Here is a 15956-nt window from a genome sequence, read left to right on the forward strand (position 1 = left end):
AAATGATTCTGCATTCTATGATATAAAATAAAAGTTGAAACTGTTTATTTTACCTATTAGACTACTTGATTAGGATTTCTCTCAGCATAACATAACCAAGAACCCAGGAAAGTATTACTTAGTGTTTGGTTGTTTTCCTTTTGTGATCCCAGCATGAGAGTTGCTTTGATTTCCTAAGAAAACTTGAATTCTGTAGCATGGGATAGGCATCTTCCAGCTGGAGAGTTGTAGGCCCAATAAATACCATGTAAAAGAACTGGTAAACTGCAACCTGGACCTGGTCTGTCACAGACTTCAGAAGAGTGTGACTGAAGAGACCAGACAATTTGTGTTCTGTATTCATAGTTTGTAGATGAGGGGGGATGCTGAAGGTGTAAGAAGGTGGTTGAAAATTGTAAACTATCAAGAATCAGTTCTATGTTAGTACACATGATGGTCTGAGGACTTCTTTAAAAACAGCGAGTAGCACCTCTACTGAAAAATAAAGAGTGCAGAAACAGTGATACAATCCATCTCAACTCTAAGACATCACTGTTTCTACATTCTTTTTTTTTCAGTAGAGGTCCTACTCACCCTTTGAAAAATGGCCCTCAGAGAGTCCTAGCTGTAGCTAGTCTCTTCTGACTGATATTTTCAGGGAAAACAAAGTCTTTACAAGGAGATAATCATGGTACTTCTCAGTCCTCTTTCTCTTTCACACCTGTCTGACCTGATCTAAATAGTAAAGCCAAGGTTCAGAAACTGCACATCCCAGTTTCTGATGTGCTTACTGTCCTGTGTTCTTTTTCATATTTATTTTTTTTTTTTAATAAAAAACCTAGAGAAATCCTGATACACAAATTCTTAAAGGGTGATTGTGGGTTTTAGTTTCTTTGACAAAACACTGAAAAGAATTTTGGTTTTGGTTTTTTTTTCAAGTCAGCAAAAAGAACTTTCAGTTCTCAGGGGGAATAGAGCTCTAGAAAATGTTGATTTTTTTGTTCATCGAAAATCATTTTAGCTCATAAGCTATGCTTTCCTTATCTTGATGGAAAAAAAAAAAAGATCAGATTTCTAGATCAATAATGTTGAAAACAGCAGCAGCAGTGATCATCCTGGATGCATGTTATTTTCTGATGTGCTTTCATATCTCAGCATTTCCTCATGCTGTAAATATCAGCCTGACTTACAGTCAGGCTTCAACCTCACATCAAACAATGGCAAAAAAAATAGGGGCTGTTTAAATGCAGCAAGGCTTGGAAAAAAACAATTTTTTAAAAATGCCAGCAATGTCAAAACACTGAAGGAAAATATTGAAGTGTACCAGTGTGCTTCCAGTTTGTCTGTTGCCAAATGCTTTTTGTATTGAATAATCACATCTTCTGGGGTCTAAAGCAATGGTTCATTGTATATAATGTGTGCTTCAAGGCATTAAAAAAAAAAGAGAGATTGAAATTACCTGGAGGAAACCAAATCACTTTATTTCAAAGACAAATTAGATTGATCTATCTTACCATTCTCCATAGATTTCATAAGCACTTTACTTGTTGAAGTGGTATCAGGCATTTATATATTATAGTAATTTGCATGCATTCATTAAGCTACACTTTGTAAAGCTCTCTGACAGGGGCATTTGATGAATCCTTTTGTGGACTGCATGGTTTCTTTGCGAGGAGCAATCTGTTAAATCATGCCTATGTCCTTCAGTTTGTCAGAACCAGTAAATGAAGCAGATGTTAGTAACTGTCAGAGAGTTTGGGTTTTTTTTCATGTTTGCAGAATATGGGGTAACTGTGAAGGGCATGATGTGTTTGTAAAAGCGACAGCTGGTGTTATTAAAGATAGAAAGTCTGCTACAAGTGAAAACTTTCCCTGGCATCTTCTAGCAACTCTAGGAGGTTTTTTAGGACAGTCAGGTGGGTGGTCATTTCTAAAATAAACACTGCTAATATTATGCACAGCAAATTGTGTGCTTATACTTACAAACAATTGTTCTTATCTTTGGTTGCAAATGTTCTGTCACAGAGCTATCTCAGCCATGCAATAATTTGTAACATTTCTCTGTAAATATTCTCAGGTCAACAATCCCTTGAGATGTGTCTTTGAGCAATATAATTTCATGCATTATCGAATTAGTAGAATTTTACACCCGGTCAGTGTTTGAAGGTTACCTTTATGACACAAGTTTTGCTGGACCTGACAGTTCAGTCCCTGGAATCTATTACCTGTCATGAAGGTCACTTGGCTGAAGATGTTACAGCCAGGGAATAGCATGCATTTAGGTGGTTAATGTGCTTCATCTGATGAGTGGTAATTCATGTCAAGGTGTGGTAAGATGAGTGCTTGTAGTCAACTGTAGAGGCCTTGCAAGTGAAGGTAAAATGGGCAGCCATGAATTAAGTAATGAAGGCAATAAGTAAGACGGAAAGCATAGCTTAGGGAATGTCTCAAGAGAGACAGTGGAGGTGGAGGTGCTGATCTCCTCTCTCTGGTGACCAATGACAGGACACAAGGACATGGAATGAAGTTGCATCCAGGGAAGTTCAGATTGGACCTTAGGAAAAGGTTCTTCACTGAGTGGGTGGTCAGTCGCTGGAACAGGACCCCAGGGAAGTGGTCACAGCACCAAGCCTGTCAAAATTCAAGTAGTGTCCATACAGCATTCTTAGTTGTTTGGTCTAGATTTAGGTAGTCCTGTGAGGAGCAGAGAGTTGGACTCAATGATTCTTATGGGTGCTTTCCAACTGGAGATTTTGTGTAATTCTGTGATTCTATGGGGAAAAGGGGTTACCAGGCTAACTGATGAAGAAGTATATGTAGAGAAAGAAACTGGAGGACATTACTGTAGAAAATAAAGGGAAAACTTCAGGCCACCTTCTGATCTTGGTATTATCTAGTAAATAGCTCCCACTCCTTTTTAAGTGGTATTTGGCTGATTTTCACATTAACTTTAATGACATTCTCTTTGTGACTACTCTATACATTATTGTGGAAATCCCTTTTGGGAAAATGAGTAGGAGATGCAAAGGGTGGAGATGTAGTGGTGTTACTTGTGGCTTTGTGGTTGAATCTGAGCTTCTGAGCCTGGCTTGTCTGCAGTTGACATCGACAGCAGGAATGGAAACATAGTGCATAGAATAAATAATCCTAGAAGTTGTCATGTTTGTAGCAATTGCCTGAAAATATGTAGAGAAGACCAGTGAGGGATTTCTGTTGTTGTTCTTGCACATGAAAGTAGGCAGCAGCTACAAATCAATGAACTGTTGCTTTTGTAAGAAGAATTGGCAGAATCTTTCATGCTGTTGCTGGATAAAAATTTCTACTGCTTCTGTTTCTCAGAGTGAGTCTTATCTTTTCCGTCTGATTATCTTGCAAAAAATGAGTCGTGAAATAATTATCCATGCTGATATTTACATTTCATCTCTCTGCTTGAAAATTACCAGCTCACAGAAGGGAACAGAGGGAGTCTAGGACTCCTTCGGTCGTCCGAGCCTCTGGAGGAGAAAATGCCTACTCTTCAGCTGGGGCACAGAGGTGCTCCCAGCCAGGTGACCATTGATGCGTAGTGGGTATAGAGTGTTCTGTAACTGATTCTCTTTGCCTTCACTGGGAATCATGTGGTGGGCACCAGTATTGCAGCTGCTGGGGAAAGCTCAGGCAAAACTTGGGGGAAAGAAAAGAGACAAGACTTTTTCTAATATAGACTCTTAATTATATTTAAGAGCTGGGACTGCATAGCAGCCTTGTGTGAAATGGTGTTTCTTGTGGCAGACTGCAAAGATGCTAATGATGCCGCAGAAATACTCAGTACAGCATGTACTCATAATGGTGATTATCCAGAACAGAGATTGGACAAAGTGCATTTAGACACATGAACTTTCTTCCTTTTTTTGTTTTTTTCTTTCTCCTTTGTGTCTTTCCTTGGTCTGCTGAGCCTGTTTCTTTCTACCAGTGCATCTTCCTCCTCCCTTTTGCTTTCTTAAGCACATTAGATTTATCAAATGCATTGCGCTCAGGGTCACTGCGTGAGAATCACCAGGAAAATTTACAGAGACTCTGAGACTAATTGTGATTAGATGTTATATGTATCCTTACAAGAATGTGCATCTGTAACAGAACCTCTATGTTCAGCATTTTTGGACAGTAAAGAAGTAATGCACACAATGATGCTCTTGATTTTTCATGTGGTTTCCCTATTCATGCCACTGTCTTGCTCCAAGTTAAAGGTGGACTATTGCTTAAATGTATATAAGAATGCTTGTGGTTTCCTAAATCATTTATATTTTCTGATGTGCCAATGGCATTTTTTCATATTCAATATGTTGGTTTTGTTTTTTCATTGCAAGTAATTGTAGCAAAATTGCCAATTGAAAATTTGATTTTTTTTCAGTTTTCTACTTATTTTGAACTTGTGTGTAGAAGTTGCTTAAGAATCTATACAATATTATATACTTTAAATATACTGTAAATTATCATACAATCATTGTTATCACCCAGAACATTTCTCAGGTGATGCACAACTTCAGAAGTACTAGTTCATAAACTCATTTCTAAATAGAAATTTTGCACAATATTTTTTTTAATTTTATTTACTTAAGCCATATACTTTTAATGACTTTAAATATATATATATATAATCTGTTTTTCAGATCTTGGATTCTGAACTTGAAGCCATTCTTGATTATGTGCTTCTTGAAACTTGGAAAGTATCTGCAATAAATAGGTAAGTATAATGGATGCATTCATGTTTGATGATTGGGAGTGTGTGAGTTTTGTTGACAGTTTAATGCTGAACTTCTTAAAGCTCTTGATAGATCTCAGTTGCCATGAATAGGAAAGAATGATGGATCTTTGTAGGCTGAATTCTCAATAGCACAAATGGTTTTTGTAGGGCAGAAATTCAGAAGGGTCTGATGTTCACAGTTACTCAGAAGTAAATGTGTAGCCAAACCCACCAATAACTTCAGATGAGCAAAAAGGTGAGTCTCCATGAGCAGGTAGAAGTTTTGAAGGTAAAATCAGTGAGTCAGAAGAAGTAGCTCTAGTCTTCATCCCTCCATACTTGAGGCTGTGCTTCTTCTAGCTTTACGTCTGTGTTTGCTTTGGTTTTCTTTGCAACTGCTGAAGGTAGTAAAGGTACGAATGCAACTAAATCCTGGGAAGAACATGGCCAGAAAGGTTGAAAACTTGGGTACATTGAAGTTCCTGGAAATTTTCTCAGGTGTTTCAGTGAAACTCGTATCTCACGTCAGTCATTACAGAAAATATTCAGGCAATTTCAGAAATACATTCTAGCATATAGCAAAGCAATTTTTAGGTGATGTAATTTTTAAAAGTCGGGTCACAGTACTTGAAACTCTGCTGAGCTCCTAGCAATGGAGAAAGATAAATGAGAGAAGATTTGAAATTTTTCTTGTTTCCAAAGAGTTTATAGACCTAGACAATTTTTTTTGAGTCTCAGCTCAAAGGAGTAAAATGTTTCTTGAATACATGAATGTAACAGTTGAACTTACCTTGATCGGTATGAGAAACTTTGAAGAGATTTACAGCTGGGAAGAGGTTGAATTCTTATGAATAAAATCCAGAAGCAGTTTCCAGTGTAGAGGACTCTTCCACAGAAATGTTTTTTTGCAGCAAGTCGCTTATTCTGTAAGAATTTGAAAGCAGCATATCTTCATAGTGTGCTTCACTTGTAGGTCCCAAGATATCTGGCAAAAGCTGGAGAAGAGCTATTGTCTCAGTTTTATGTATGGGGTCAGGTACCTGCCTGGATTACTTAATGCCCTACTACTAGATCTCTTTGATGTTCAGACCTGTGTTCAGGTCTGTTAGAGGATTCTACATCTAATCATTCTTCCCGAGTGTGTGCAAAAGGTCTCAGTGTTTCCGATGTTTGCGTTTTCCTAATATTTCTCATATCTATTGATATGCCCTTACTACTCTACTTTTAATCTATTCCCCTTTGTGGTACATTTCTTCGGTTTCATTTGTTCTGCTTTGTTTTCTCCTTTGCTTCTTTATTTTGTTTTTCCATGTTTTTTGCTTTTTCCTCTTCTTAATTCATTTGCAGTCTCTGGAGATGGGCAGCAGTGAGACCTTACACAAGGAAGAGCTTTAGAAAAAAAAAATCATAGCAGAATGAGCTTCTCTTTTAGTGCTTCTCTAGAGAGCCTGCTGTAAAAGGCAACTTGCTGCCGTTCCTGTAAATTTTCTTTTGCAGCCAGCTCTGCTGGGTGTCCCCTTTGTGCCCTGTGAACATCTGTGTTGCAGCTTATGTCTGAACCCAACTGGAGAACAAATGTGTGAACCTGCTTCTTATTTTGAGCTGGAAGCTGCTGCTATTAGTAGGGCACATGGCCTTGATTCACCTGTGACTTCTTAATCCCCAGCTGGGAGCAAACCAGACATCTGGCTACTCTCCTCCCACCAGCCATGCCCTTGTCCGTAGAGTAGTGCATTTCCCTGCTTTCCTCAAGACACTGCCCAGTGCCTGTCAGTTGTCAGCATTCGTTTCCTCCCTGGATTTTTCACAAGATGTCATGCAGAAAGGAAGAAAGGAGTAAGCACTGTAGGACTTTTGTGGCATGGCTTACTTTCCATTGCTTCTGGAAACTTTGCCCTGCATGCACACAGTCATGCAGGCACCACCCTTCTGCATAAGGAAGAAATCTTGAAGCGCTGAAGTATTCCGGCTCAAGGGATATTAGAGCAGAAAAAGCAGCTTCATTTCCCAGGCTGTGCACAGGGTTTCAGGAAAAGTTGCAATGGTTCTGTGCCAGTTTTGGACACAGGGCAAGACAGCTCACTGAGCATAAATTAGGAACTTAACCTCAAACAGACTTGCTTTAAGCAACTTTTTACTTTAAAAGGAAAAAAAAAAGGGTGACAAAAGAGAAAGTGCTATCCCACTTGGGTGTGCTCAGGAGTGTTTGAAGTGCGTAGGTGATGAACTGCAGTCTTTGTGGCATATGTGTGTCTCCGAGAGAAAAACAAAATCTGTTGTGTCAAGTTGGCTCCAGCTTATGCTCGAAGGGCTTTTGTGACAAGCCTGGAAGGTGCAGAAACTTTTGTGAAAAATCAGGTGTGATAGCAGAGAGCAGCTGTAACACTGAGGGGGAGGAAGCTGGAGTATTTGAGGTCGGTCTAAGTCGGCAGCCATCAGTGGGCAAAGGAGCACAGCTGATTTAGCAAGAGCATGCACCAATTCAAGAACTTTCCTCAGATGTTTGGCTTGGAAGGACTCAGAATTAGCAAACCTTCCTGTCTGACATTAGCTGAAAAGGCTACTGGACAACTTTGTTTTCCTTCCTTTTCAGTAAATGGTAGAAAGGTATGTGAGTTTCAGAGCTTTTCAAACCAGGTTAGAAAAGGTTGACCCCTTCCTTTCCAAAAGTAACCATCAAGGCAGTCCCAATTCAGCCCAGACATCTCTGCATGCATGAATTCTGCACAGGCAGTGGTCTCCCTTGTTCGTTTGTGTATGCACTTGTTACTGAGGGAAGGGTTGGTCTGGCTGATTGTACGGCTGCAAGTGCTAAACAGCTAAAATTTCTAAACAAAAAAATCTGGTCCTCTTTAAACGTTGGCAGACAGATATCTGTCTTCCATCTGCAGCAGACTATGCCAAACTGCAGAAGAACTGCAAAGTTTGTGTTCTGGAACCTTGGAGGAATAACTGGCATGCTCTAACCTTTTTTTTTTTTAAACTACACCCAAATCTGAAATATTAAACACAGAAAGTAATGTTAAATGGTGGCAAACAGCCAAAACTGGGAAGTTCAGTTGGAAGGCTTGTGCCTCCTCTGTCCATGGAACAAAGCCTTGTCACAGGGCATGGAGCTCTTCAGCACTGCTGCAAGGGCATTGCTGTCAACTGACAGCAGGCAGTAGTCACCTATTGTGGAGGTAGTCCCTTGATTGTCCTCTGCAGTTGGGTCACCCAATATGTTGCATGACCTGATGTAGGGGCCAGGAAGGTGGCTGGTAGTCTTGTAGATGTGTACGACTCACAAGACCCCTCCAGAAGTGCAGAGTGACTTACACCATGTTGAGAAGTGACACCTGGAAGGAGGATACTGAATACATATTCTATACCAACTAAGCAAAATAGTCTTCCTTAAAGAAAAAGAGCATATTCTGATCAGACAAAGAACTTATAGGTACCGACTGAATTGTCTGCATTCTGAATTGAGCTTTATTGAAAAACATAAATATTTTACCTCTTCAGAAACACTTTCAAACTGCCTTTGTGCTTAGTATTGTTACCAGGAAAAAGTCATGCATGGATCTTCTTCTATTCTGTAACTAGTTGGCTTGGTTTATAAACAAATACTGGAACAGGAACTCCAATAAAATGAACTCCCTTCCCTTTTTATTCCCCTCGTGAGATAGACAAAAAATGCGAGGATGTTATAAGAAAATAAATAGCGGTTTACTAACAAGGAAAACCAGCAGCACCACAAGGATATAAGGGAAATGGCATACCCACAGAAAAGGGAGTTCTCTGCTTCATGTGGTCCCCCAGGAACAAAGGGGGAAAAGAATGGCAGAGGGTCCTCCCTGCCACCACCCCCCTGTTTGCCCAACAAAACAAAAGAAAACAATGGGAGAACAGGGGCAAAAGCAAAAACCCAGGAAAATTGCACTACTCACAAGGAGCCACACTACCAAACTGGCCGCTACACACCACCCGGTTAGTTCTGGTTTTAACTGCAGTGGTGGTGCCAGTTTGGAATCTCTTCGTTCCCTGCCATGTGTTGTCCCGCTTGGCTTGGCTGGGCTGTAGGCGGTAGCGATTCATTTAACTTTCAGTTTCTCTGATTCAGTGGTCCCAGCACTGGCAGGGGTTCTGGCACAGGCAGTGGTTCCGTGTGGCGAGTGGGTGGTGGCAGTGCTCCAGTGGCTGTCCTGGGCAGGCTGTGGGGGTGAGGCAGCATCTCCCGGCTTTGCTGCTGTCCCTGCAAGGCAGGGACGGTTTCCATTGGTGGTTGAGACCTCGGAACAACTTTTACATGTGGCAAAACCCTGCCCCTTCCAACTCTCTGTGCTGAGCGGGGTGCCCCCCTGCTTCAGATGACATAATGGTATGAATATTCATCACTATAGCTCTCTTCCCTGACTTGTAACCATAACACCAGTAGGGAAGGACTCCTCCCTTATCATTCCACTATTTCATAGAAAAGTCTCTCCAGACACTGCTGGCTCATGTTCAGAAGCTGTCAACCAGCACCCCGAAGTCCTTTTCCATCAGGCAGCTTTCCAGCCACTCTTCCCCAGCCTGTAGCACTGCATGGGGTTGTTGTGACACAAGTGCAAGGACCCAGCACTTGGCCTTGTTGAACCTCATGCAATTGTCCATGACCTATTGATCCAGCCTGTCTGGATCTCTCAGCAGAGCCTTCATCTACTCCAGCAGATCAACACTCCCGCCAAACTTGGTATCCTTTGCAAACCGACTGAGGGTGCCCTCAATCCCCTCATCCAGACCACTGGTAATGATATTAAACAGAATTGTTTTAGTTAATTAAACTCAGTTGTTTTGTCTGTTCTTGCTCTTACTTGAGGCTGCATCCAAAAAGGACAGTATTGCTCTCAGTGAGCTTTGAATCAGCCACATGGAGCATGGGAAATAAAGCAGGACTGTACATCAATCAGTTTGAACTCAGCAGTAGCAATTTGGTTTGATTTGGGAAAGTGTCAGCTTTTAGCAATTCCCTGTTCATTTTTAATTTGCTTCCCCATCTAGGCACTGTGTTGTATTTAGTTATATGGACCTCGGCTGTTGTCCCTTGTATTTATCAAAGTTACGCTAAGTTACGCATTAAAGCTATTTCACTTTTCCAAATTGGCGTGTTGTTGCAACTGTTTGTCTCACTTTGCAGAGCTAGGAAGTATTTACCTGTGTGTAAATGTGTATTTACAAGGATGCCACTTTGATACCTGGGAACCTGGGAGCAGCTGCTTCTAATTAAATGGACTGGCCTTGGCTGAGTCAAGCTGCTGAACATGGTGTGTAACACATGGTATTATTAGTTGAGGATGTCAATAACATGTTACACAACTGTCAGGCTTAAAAAATAAAGCACTAATAAGGAGCTTTGAAACGGTCTTGTTTAAGATTTGTTACTGTTTATAATATCAGTTTGAACACAAGTTTAAGCTCAAGTGCAAGAAAATGAAGGAAAATGAAGGCACTTCTTCTGCTTAAATGGATTAATGAATTTGAATATAGAAGAAAGCAGCAGTCCCCTTATGATGTGTGTTTTGTCCATGTTGCATTAGTCGCCTAGCTGGCTGTTGTCTGCAGGGATCTTTTCTGTAGATCTCCTGAGCCTCCATGGCAGAGCCACTGCCTGTCACTACATCTCCTGCATGCATGGGGTGAAGACAGTAAATGTCCAAGTGGGATTTTTAGTTTGAACACTTAAGAAACCAATGCCAACAGTGAAGAAATGGATACCACCTACTGTTGATCCTGTTATGCTTTTTTCCTGCATTTGCTTGAGGAAAGTGTTTCCAAATTGGAGAGGCAGATGCACACTCATGTGGTGCTCTCTGTATAGACACTAATAGTGCCTTCTGCTTCCCATCTCTGTGCATCCCAGCAATGTGTATCCCTATTCACGATGCAATGGTTGGGTCTGTAATCCTACAGACACATTAAGTGTGTGATAGCCAAATGTAGCAACACGTGAACAAAGTATCCTTATTTTGTCAAGACAAACTACCCAGCATAAAGTATCATAAATTGATCCCAGGAGGACAGACCTAGATAATAAACTGTAGTGCTTTGAATATATGTGTATTATAATTGTACTGAACAATTTCCAACAATTTGTATTGTATTACAGCTGACAAAGTATTTTACCTTCTAGTAACTAACTAACACAAATAGTGTTGATATTTTCCCCATATTTATAATTACATTAATTGCTTTGTGTATTAATAACAGTTCAGTGTCAGAACCTGAGCTGTAGCTGCCAGTAATCCACAAGCAACTTGTTTGCATATTCAAAATATGAAACTGAAGAGTAATTGCCCTTTTCGTAAGTGCGTATCTTCACAGCTTAAATTTTACGTAGAAAAGCCCACTGTGTTACCTAAATATTGTCATGTTCAATATCAAAACAAGTGCTAATAGAATGTCTTTCAGAAATGAAGAAAAACTTTGTGCTAATAGATCAGAAGGCATATGATGAAAAATAAATGAATAGCTCAAATTAGCTAGGAATTGTTACTTCCAAATAAAGCTAAGTTTTGAAAAAAAGATGTTTCCTGCCTTTGAAAGTGGCATTTTTCAGAGCCGAAGCTGGAACATGCAGTACAATTTTTTGTTTTGTAATGGGATTTAATTGGACTAAGGAACACTAAGAAGCATTTGAGGATTGACTAAATTTTTCAAACAGGAGCTGTTTTTTTTTGAAAGTTTCCTTAGAAATAGACTTTCTGCATTGGTATCTTGTATACTTTAGCTTTTTTATTCTTAGAAACAAAGCAAATTAATATTTCAGCTTAAATCTGTCTAAAACTTCAGTCGAAGAAAGTATCCTCTTCAGCTTCTTGGGTTATTTATTTATTTATTTATTTATCTTTTTAATTTTTTTTTCTATAGGTATGATACTTTATTTGTGGTGAATTCCTTGCTGCTGAAGGACAGTATTTAATGTAATTGATGGTTTTGAAATTTTGCAAACCACTGGCATTTCAGAGGGCTGCAGAGTGAAGCCTCAGTTCCATCTTAATATTGCAGATGTACACTGAATTATCCAGGGAAGAGCAAAGGTTGATTAAATTCACAAAATAAGGTGATTCATAGTTTTCTAAATATGTCACTCAACCTATAATTAACTCAACTATTTACCAGTCACATACATGCTAATGAATCCCACCAATCTCAGTTGACCTTCTGTGATGAACTTTGCTGCCACGTAATATTATTTCCTCTGTATTTTCACTAAAAAGAGTGATTGTAGCATTTATCATGTGCAAAGCAAAAATGATTGAGGATTTTATTATTTTTTTATTATCTGCAATTCCAGGGTGCTAGTAAATTAATTACATTTAATTAGTAAGGCTGTAAAAGATGCAATTCCTTTTTGTGAAAGTGTTTCCTAAAGTTTAATCCCCCAGAGATTTCATGTGTGATAGTGATGAAAGTGGCTGCTTTTAAGTCAGCATCAATGATACAATTTTAGAAATAAAGTTGAGTTTATCTTTCATGCAAAATGTGACGAAATTATAAAGCTTTAAGACTGATATGGTAAATATGATTTATTATTATTTCTAAAGTCAGAATCACCTTGAAATTGCATTTTTAGCTGTGTGTTACCAGTAGCTATAAGAAATTTAGCCAGAACCATAAATGAGTTTATCTACTTGCCTACTAAATACAGAAATATATTATTTAAATAAAAATGTGGTTATTCTGAATTTGTACTTGAGTTGAAGGTAAATTTCCAAAAGGTTGCCCTGGATTATGAAGTAGTATCACTCTTTCCAAGGTTTTTGCCTCAAAGCTTTACAGGATCCTGGATGAAAATCAACATTGATCCATAAAATAGACATCACTGTAGCATTCACGTGTGTAGGGCACAACAGCTGAAAAGATTTCTGGCCTTCGGTTATTTCTGTCAGGAAAATGGAGATAGATAAAGATACAGATATATAATATTTAAAGCTGCTGGGCAGTGGTAGGCTGTTTGCAGACAGCTGCATTTTCAGCTAGAATGGTTAAGTGGCTAATTAAGTGGACAAGTCAGGTCTCAGCATGCCCTTAGGGAGAAGACTGCTGTGTCTCAGCTTCCTATGAAAGTTCTGGGAAAGACAGGTTTGAAGCTGCAGCAATCTCATTGTGAGATGTGGTGCTGGTTATGAGATGGGCTTGCTAGAACCCATTTTACAGGACTTAACTCAGTGGCTACTACCCACAGAGAAACATAAAAGGTTAAAAAACACTGAAAAATTTTGAAAACTGAATTTAAAGCATCACCTTCAATTGAATTTCTTTCTGGGTTATTATAAATTGTTACTGAATTTGTTTAGAAGGCTGTTTACTTTATGTTTTTTTGGGTTTTTAAAAATAATTTCCATGATTTTCTTACTTGATTCATGCAGTGACATCATCTATGGTGACCGAACAGTTGTTTCCGTGGTGACAAATTGCAGTGTTACAAGCATGCTTGTATGAATCAGGTAAGAACAGCTCCACTATAAATGGAGAAAATTTGCTTGCAAAAATAACTCAGAAGTATTTGGTAAAAGTTTGCTGGAGAATGGCTTGGAAATAAGAAATTATTTTACCATAGGTGAGTCTTCAATATATCCAAAGACTTCAGCATGGCTGATTTTATAGTGAAACTCAAGGGATCTGTCCACATCTGGTAACAGCAACCACCTGGAGAATGCTTAAAATAGCTAAATAACTCCATGGTAAGAGTGAATTAATTTAACTGCAATTAAAAAAAAAAAAAGCTTCTTCTTGCTCACCCTCTAAAATATGACAACCAGCATCACAGCTCATTGTGATTAAGGTCTAGCTCCTTAATAAATTTCACCCTAAAAGGATTTTGAGTACTTCTGTTATGTCTCAGATTCAGTTCTGATTCCACACTGGTACAAGCCAGGAGCTCCACCACTGAAGATGATCAAGTTGCATCAGGCTTATGTAAATACAGATGAAATGTGGCTTGTGTTCTTTATATGGAAAAAGGAATGTATGTCCAAATTTACAATGCCCCAAATGATACTGTTATATGGTATACTGTATCATCATGGATTTAAACATATTTTGGGGGACATGGTAATTATGGCAAAAAGACCCTGGATATGTATAGTGACAATATGAATTAATTCCACTCCTGTCATGACAATTCTCAGTGGGAATATTGTGCCTTGCCTGGGCTCAGAAGTTACTTCCAATAAGTATGGAAATAATGGCTCACAGTGCTGCAAATGTTAGGAGATCTCAAGGGAAATCTCATCAGATTATGTGATAGGTTTGAAATTAATTCATGTCCCAACTGTATTTACACAACATGCAGTTGTCTCTCTGATGGCTTATAAGGAAAGGTAAATGCTACCATCCTAAATCAGTGAGGAGACTTGCTGCAGTATGCTCTCTTGGTAGAGACTAGATTTTTTTCTGAGTTGTACAGAAAGTACAGGCAACTTGGCAAATAGTTATATAACTTTCTTACACTGCAACTTATTGTTGTCTGGTCTGTAACCTCATTATGCCACATCATCATCTTTCTTGCACTTCTCCTTGCCTCCAGTTCAGCAGACATTTTTACATTATCCTTTTGAAAATCTGAAAGGGAAAAAAATGTTCAGAACTTCTTGCTTCTACTGTGGGTAGAACCCAGCTACAGATTGATCCATTCACCCATCCACCTGTCATTCCTAGATTGCTCTTTGATGACGGCTTCTTTATGACAGTGTTCTGGCCTCTTTGCAGGCTGGTTTGGGATTGTGCCAGGCTTTGCCTGGGCAGGTGTGCAGAGCTGTGTTCTGTTAGGCCAAAAATTGTCTTCTCACTTTCCCAAAAGAGCAAGGCATTATCATCCATGGAAGAATGTACGCTCCACCATACTTGTAAGTTGTGAATATCTCAGGAAGTATATGACAAATTTGCCAACCCATGGGTTGAGTTTCTTGAATCCTACCTGTTCTGGAGGGCATAACCTAAAAGCTCAAATATGAATCCTTACAAGATCTGAAGCATGCAGAAAATTCGTTCTGTGTTCAAGAACTCTTTAAAGGACTAGAAGAGGAATGGTCTTCAGAGATCTACTTCTACCCTAAAGTTTGAATATCAGCGCGAAGTATTTTTGGAGGCTCAGGGCAAAAGGGAAGTTAGCACAATATGAGATGTGCAAGGGCTGCTAGCCTGCTTTTGAGAATGTGGAAATAAAATGTGGAGAAGAGACTGTGCGTATCTGCAGCTTCTCTCTTCTCTCACTGATTTAGCTTCATTTGTATTTGGCTTCCACATTTAGCAGCAGTCTTCCTTGGGGCTTTCTTCCCATTGTAAAATCCATCCTTTCTCCGAAAGGTATTCTCTTGGTTCCTGTGTTAATTCTTTTATTTCCTTGAAGATTCAACAACACAGTGAAGAACGTTTAGGATCCTTTCTGTTAACTTTTCATCTTTCCCGGTAGACTGTCTACAGACAGTCTTCTAGTTCTCTTTTTCCTTATTTTATGTGCTTGCCTATACTCTTAAGACAGCTCACCTCTCCTTTTCTTTCCAATAGCTACCACCTGTAGCAGGCAAAGGATTGATTGGGCAACCCACTTTCCATCTCTTTGCAGATTTGTTACATTTATATAAACATTTGGTACAGTGGTTTTGATGTACAATAAACTCCAATTCTAGTTAAAGCTTCTTTTTTCCCCTGCATTTTGATAAACTGTTTGATCAGTGTATCAGCAGTCACATCTGGCACAAATGTCAGAATGCAATAGATATCTGTCTGCCTTTAATTAATCACATAGAAGAGAGAACAAGAGAAAACTCACACAGTAATTTATTTCTTTTAATACTAATACTTCCAGATTCCAATCATCTTTATCAGCTTATAAACCCCATCTGACTATATATTAAATCTCCTTCATTTTATCTGATAGGTACAAATACAATCACCTTTATTTCTCCTTCTTATTATTCATGGTTGCTGGATTTTGTATGTAGGTTGGAATTGTGCTTTACCCTCATATTCATCTGGAAAGGAGAAAGGACTGTATAGCTCTTTATTCTTTGGTTTGCTGAGCCAAAGTAGTTAGGATGGGGCTTGACCATACAAAGAGCCATACAGTAAATTCCGATCAATCAGTCACTAAGATGACCAAAAGTGAAACATAGATTTGCAATACGTCTGCTACTGACAGACAAATACAAGACAGTGAAGTTGCAGCAAGAGGATATGAGCAATTGCTGTGACTTGTACTGATGTATGAGATGGAAAGAAATCAGGTTGT

At 39.1% G+C, this 15956-nt stretch overlaps 1 protein-coding gene across 8 annotated transcripts in view; it reads left to right on the plus strand.

Moving 5' to 3' along the window:
• The window catches only part of ENOX1 (ecto-NOX disulfide-thiol exchanger 1), a 362324-nt gene that overhangs the window by 70267 nt on the left and 276101 nt on the right, over window positions 1–15956 (plus strand). For 7 of the 8 annotated variants that reach the window (XM_039382917.1, XM_039382918.1, XM_039382912.1 and 4 more), the window contains exons 2-3: window positions 4629–4702; window positions 13093–13170. The gene's annotated coding sequence lies outside the window, so the exon portion shown is untranslated. The remainder of the gene's footprint in view (window positions 1–4628; window positions 4703–13092; window positions 13171–15956) is intronic. The other variant, XM_027720305.2, reaches the window with a different exon arrangement.

This window comes from Pipra filicauda, unplaced genomic scaffold, assembly GCF_003945595.2.
Source record: "Pipra filicauda isolate LSUMZ 115617 unplaced genomic scaffold, ASM394559v2 scaffold28_size6257848_pilon, whole genome shotgun sequence".
Lineage (NCBI taxonomy): Eukaryota > Metazoa > Chordata > Aves > Passeriformes > Pipridae > Pipra > Pipra filicauda.